Source organism: Panicum virgatum, chromosome 6K (assembly GCF_016808335.1).
Source record: "Panicum virgatum strain AP13 chromosome 6K, P.virgatum_v5, whole genome shotgun sequence".
Taxonomy (NCBI): Eukaryota; Viridiplantae; Streptophyta; class Magnoliopsida; order Poales; family Poaceae; genus Panicum; species Panicum virgatum.
Genome location: NC_053141.1, coordinates 20,397,593 through 20,403,592, shown reverse-complemented (window position 1 = coordinate 20,403,592; position 6,000 = coordinate 20,397,593).

The window sequence follows — 6,000 nt, the reverse complement described above, 5'->3', positions numbered from 1 at the left end:
TCCTCAGGCTCCAAATGACCGAGGGTAGCTCCGTGAGCCATCTTCGGCCAAATTTGTTCAGCTTGTTGAAGATCCTTGGCTTCAGTCCTTGGAGGATCATGCCATTAGCACGCTCCACTTGCCCGTTCGTCTGTGGGTGTGCCACAGCCGACCAGTCCACACGTATGTGGAAACTGTCGCAGAACGCCAAGAACTTCTTGCCTGTGAACTGGGTGCCGTTGTCGGTGACGATCGAGTTCGGGACCCCGAACCTGAAGACGATGTCGGTGAAGAATAGAACTGCTTGCTCGGACTTGATCTTGCCGATGGGTCGAGCCTCGATCCACTTGGAGAATTTGTCGACTGCCACCAGCAAGTGGGTGAAGCCCCCGGGCGCCTTCTACAGCGGACCAACGAGGTCGAATCCCCACACAGCGAAAGGCCATGTAATGGGGATGGTCTACAGGACGTGCGCGGGGAGGTGTGTTTTTCGAGCATAGAACTGGCAACCCTCGCAGGTCCGCACGAATGGGCCAGTAAAAACCTTGCTGAAATGCGTTACCCATGAGGGTGCGCGGCGCGGCGTGATGGCCGCAGATGCCAGCATGGATGTCGCGGATTAGCTCCTTGCCCTCAGGGATGGGGATGCATCGTTGCAGGACACCCGAGGGACTGCGCTTGTGTAGCTCGTTGTTGATTAGGACGAAGGACTTGGCCCGCCTAGCGAGGCGCCGAGCCTGAGCACGGTTCGAGGGTAGGACCCCTCGAATTAGCCAGTCAAGGTACTAGACGCACCAATCTTGCGAAGTGGGGGCCTCGTCGACTTCCATTGCTTCGGCCTCGTCCGCAGAGGTGGTCCCGAAGTCAATGTTCATGGGGTCGACCCCGTCCGCCGGGGGGTTCCCACCGGAGGGCTCGGTGGACGAGCGGCCCGGCTCCGTGAATTCGACGGAGGGCTTGGTGATGTCGCGAGCGAAGATGTTCGGGGGGACGGTGGCACGCCCCGACGTGATCTTGGCTAGTTCGTCGGCGTCCTCGTTGTACTTGCGTGGGACATGGTTGAGTTCTAGGCCATCGAATTTGTCCTCGAGGCGGCGCACTGCTTTGCAGTATGCCTCCATCTTCGGGTCATGGCAGCTAGATTCCTTCATCACTTGGTCGACGACGAGTTGAGAGTCTCCACGCACATTGAGGCATTTGACGCCGAGCTCAATGGCGATGCGGAGGCCACCGAGGAGGGCCTCGTACTCTGCCATATTGTTAGATGCAGGGAAATGCAAGCGTATCACGTATCGCACGTGTTCTCCGAGGGGTGAGATGAAGAGGAGGCCGGCACCGGCGCCGATTTTCATCACCAACCCGTCGAAGTACACTGTCCAGCATTCAGCCTGGATTTGCAGTGGGGGTAGCTGAATGTCCGTCCATTCAGCCACGAAGTCCGCCAAGATTTGGGACTTGATCGCTTTGCGGGGGGCGTAGGTGAGAGTCTCTCCCATCAGCTCCACAGACCATTTGGCAATTCTACCCTCGGCTTCCCGGTTGCGGGCTATCTCTCCCACAGGAAAAGACGAGACCACGGTGACGGGATGGGCCTCGAAGTAGTGGCGCAGCTTGCGCCAAGCCAGAACCACTGCGTAGAGCAGCTTCCAAATCTGCGGATAGCGTGTCTTAGTTTTAGACAACACCTCGCTGACGTAGTACACCGGCCGTTGGACGGGCAGAGCATGGCCCTCCTCTTGTCTTTCGACCACGATCACCGCGCTGACCACTTGGGTCGTCGCAGCTACGTACAGATAGAGGGGCTCGCCGTTCGTGGGTGGTGTGAGAATGGGAGCGTGAGTGAGCAATGCCTTCAGCCTTTCGAGGGCTTCTTGAGCTTCGGGGGTCCACGTGAAGCGCTCGGTCTTCCTCAAGAGTCGATACAGGGGCAAGCCTTTCTCGTCGAGGCGCGAGATGAACCGGCTGAGGGACGCTAGGCATCCCATGACCCTCTGTACCCCCTTTAGGTCTCGGATCGGTCCCATCCGTGTGATGGCCGAGACTTTGTCAGGGTTGGGTTCGATGCCCCGCTGGGAGACAATGAAGCCCAAGAGCATGCCTCGAGGCACCCCGAACACGCACTTCTCGGGGTTGAGTTTTACCCCTTTGGCCCATAGGCAATCGAAGGCGATCCTGAGATCGGCAACCAGGTCGTCCGCCTTCCTGGATTTTACAACGATATCGTCGACATATGCCTCTATGCTGCGCCTGAGATGGACTCCGAAAACGTGGAGCATGCACCGTTGATAGGTAGCTCCAGTGTTTCTGAGGCCAAAGGGCATCGTAACGTAGCAGTACATGCCAAAAGGCGTGATGAAAGAAGTCGCGAGCTGGTTGGACTCTTTCATCTTGATTTGGTGGTAACCGGAGTAAGCATCAAGGAAGGATAAAAGTTCACACCCCGCAGTAGAATCTACAATCTGATCAATTCGTGGCAAAGAAAAGGGAACCTTCGGACATGTCTTATTTAAACTAGTGTAATCTACACACATCCACCAGTTTCCGCTCTTTTTCTTCACTAATACTGGATTAGCTAGCCACTCGGGATGGAATACCTCCTTGATGAATTCGGCCGCCAGAAGTTTCTGCAACTCCTCGCCGATCGCACGGCGCTTGAGCTCGTCGAAGCGTCGCAGGCGCTACTTCACCGGCTTGGAGTTGGGTCGGACATCAAGGGAGTGCTCGGCGACCTCCCTCGGTATGCCAGGCATATCCGAGGGGCTCCACGCGAAGATGTCAGCGTTGGCGCGGAGAAAATCGACGAGCACCATTTCCTATTTGCTGTCGAGGGTGGCGCTGATCTGCAACGCCTTGTCGTCGGGGTGGCTCGGGTCGAGGGGCACCTTCTTGATACCCTCAGCGGGTTTGAAGCTCCTAGCGTGTCGGTGCATGGAGTCCAAGGCCTCGCTTGCCATCTTGTCAAGGGTGGCTACGAGGGTCTCGTCCTCCGCTTGAGCCTCCGCGTGCTCAACGCACTCGACGGCGCACTCGTAGGCGTGCTCGAACGAAGAGCCGATGGTGATGACGCCCTTCAGACCGGCATCTTCAGCTTGAGGTAGGTATAGTTGGGGACGGCCATGAACTTGGCATAGCAGGGATGACCAAGAATGGCATGATAAGATCCCCGAACCCCCACCACCTCAAAGGTGAGTACTTCCTTGCGGAAGTTGGCTGCCGTGCCGAAGCAGACAGACAGGTCTATCTGGCCGAGGGGTTGGATGCGCTTCCCCGGTGCAACGCCATGAAAAGGCAACTTGCTGGGGCGAAGCTTGTTCAGTCTGATCCCCATGATCTCCAAGGTGTGGGCGTACATGATGTTTAGGCTGCTGCGTCAGTCCATGAGTACCTTGGAGAAGCGGGTGTTGCCGATGATGGGGTCGACAACGAGCGGATACCGTCCCGGATGCGGGACGTAGTCAGGGTGGTCCTCGCGGCCAAAGGAGATGGTGTCCTTCGACTAGTCGAGGTAGGATGGTGTGGCCTTGGTGACGGAGAAGACTTACCGGCGCTCACGCTTGCGCTGCCGAGAGGTCATGTTTGTCGTTGCTCCTCCAAAGATGAAGAAGGCGTTCTCCATCGGGGGGAACTCGTCATCTCCATCTTTGTCTCCAGCATCCCCTTTCTTGCCCTCGCCACGATGCGCGACGCAGTTGTAGTATTTCTTGAGCATCTCGCACTGCTCAAGGGTGTGGTTGACCGAGCGCTTGTGGTAAGGACACGGCTTCTTAAGCATGTCGTCGAACAGGCCACCTCCACCTCGAGGGGGGCCTCGAGGTCCTTTGCGGTCCGGGGCGGCAGCGAAGGCCTCCTCGGAGTCCTCTGCCTGCCCCAATCCGCGCTGGTTCGGTGGGACCGGCTTCTTTCCCTTCCTCCCCTGCTTCTGTTTCTTGGCGGGGGCGTTGGGCTTGACGTTGCTGCCCTCCGCGGGCGCATCGTCCTTGCGCTTGCTCAGCTTGTCGTCGAAGATAGCACCAACAGCCTCCTCGCCGGCGGCGTAGTTGGTGGCAGCGTCGAACAGCTCGTTGGTGTTGGCGGGACGGCTTCTCGCGAGCTCATGCACCAGGTTCCTGCACGTCATACCCTCAAGGAAGGCGTTGATGACCTCAACGTGGGTGACGCTGCGGAGCTCGGTGCATTGCTTGGAGAAGCGTCGCACGTAGTCACGCAGGGACTCACGGGGCTTCTGGCGACACCCTTTGAGGTCCCAGGAGTTGCCAGGGCGCACGTATGTGCGCTGGAAGTTCCCCACGAAGATCTGGACCAAGTCGGCCCAGTTGTGGATCTGGTCCACGGGCAAGTGCTCGAGCCACGTTCGTGTGGCGTCAGCAAGATGAAGGGGGAGGTTGCGGATGAGGACCAGTCTTCCGTTGCACCGCCTAGTCGGTATGCTAGGCGGTAGTCGTTAAGCCAGACTGCAGGATCAGTTTCGCCCGAGTACTTGACGAGGGTGTTGGGTTGTCGAAAGCGCGGGGGAAAAGAAGCAGTTCGAATCTCTCGGCTGAATACCCGGGTGCCCAGAGGCTCCGGTGACTCACCCCTGTCGTGCTCGGGGTCGAAGCGTCCACCCCGTCGAGGAGTGTACTTCCTGCCGTCGATGATGTAGCGGGCGTCGCCGTCACCGGCATGCCCGCGTGTGTCACGGAGTCTCTCCTTTACAGGAGCCTTCCCGATGTGATCGTGCATGGAGGGTGCCTTTGCGTCGTGTGCCGCGGCTCCCTTCCCCTTTCCTCCTGGCGGAGTGTGCACCGAAGCCTCGCGTTCCTGGCGAGCAGTCCCACCAGGCTGTTCCGGACCTTTCGAGCGCATGCGAGACGCAGAGCTCTCGATCTACTGCACGGCAGCTTGCTCGATGAGTACCTGTGCCTCGCGGCGCAGGTTGCGGCCCGAAGGCGTCGATGGCTCGGGCATGGCTTGGAGCAGGTAGGCCGCAGCGATGAGTTTCTCACCGGCCGTCTTCAGTTCTGGGGGTTTGTCGACGTTGTCGTCGGCCAGGATGCGCTCCCGGGCAACACGTCCCGCCACCTGGGCATGTGCACCACGCGCGGTGCGTTGCTGCTCGAGTGCGATGCGCAACTCCTGGGTTTGCTGGCGCTGCTCGTCGAGCTTGGCTTGAAGCTCCTTAAGCTGCACCAGTTGTGCTTGCCGCGCCGCCGAGCTTGACGAAGAAGCAGGGGCTACAGGCGGCACCACCGGTTGGATCGCCTGCGCGTCTGCCCCGCCATTCCCGTCATCACCCGGAGCGTTGTCGTCTTGCCCATCTGCAAGCTGGACCATGAAGCACTCCCGGGTAGGATCGTAATCACCTTCGCTGGAGTCTTCGGAGCAAGTGAGGCAGTAAGCCATCGCTAGCTGGAACGAGCAGAGAGCGTCGGGGTTGCGGACCCCGGAGTAGTCCTCGGCCTCCTCAGCCGTGAAGTTGTTCATGAAGAAATTGACGTCGTCGGCGATCGAGCTCGCCATTTCGGGGTAGGATTCGTCTGGAGACGAGGCGATGAGGCTGCGGATCAATAGAAGATGATGACCCGGCAGGTCCTCATACTCGGTGAAGTTAGTGCTGATTGACAAGGCGTGGGTGGCAGCGTTGCGCATCCCGAAGGGAAAAGGTGACGGCGAGGTCGAGCCCCCCCTGGGAGGCACTGGTGCCGCGATAGATGACGGTGTCGGCGCGGACGGCGCCGAGGCACGTGATGACGAAGCGATGGCCCCGTCGGCCGCGATGTTGAGTTGCGACATGCCAGCCTCAACCCACGTGGGAGAGCTGTGGCGCGCCGCACGGCGCCGCTCCGCGCGTGCTTGTCGCGAACGGGTGCCCGAGCGCCTGTTGCGCTGGGCTGGTGCAGTCAGAGTGATGGGGTTGCGTCTGGGTGAGAGGAGCTGCATGAGGTAACCATTGTCGGTTGCTCTGAACTCGAGACTCCCGAACCAGATCACGAATCCCGCTGGGAGCGGATCCGAGACACCCATGGGGTATGGGTTGGATCT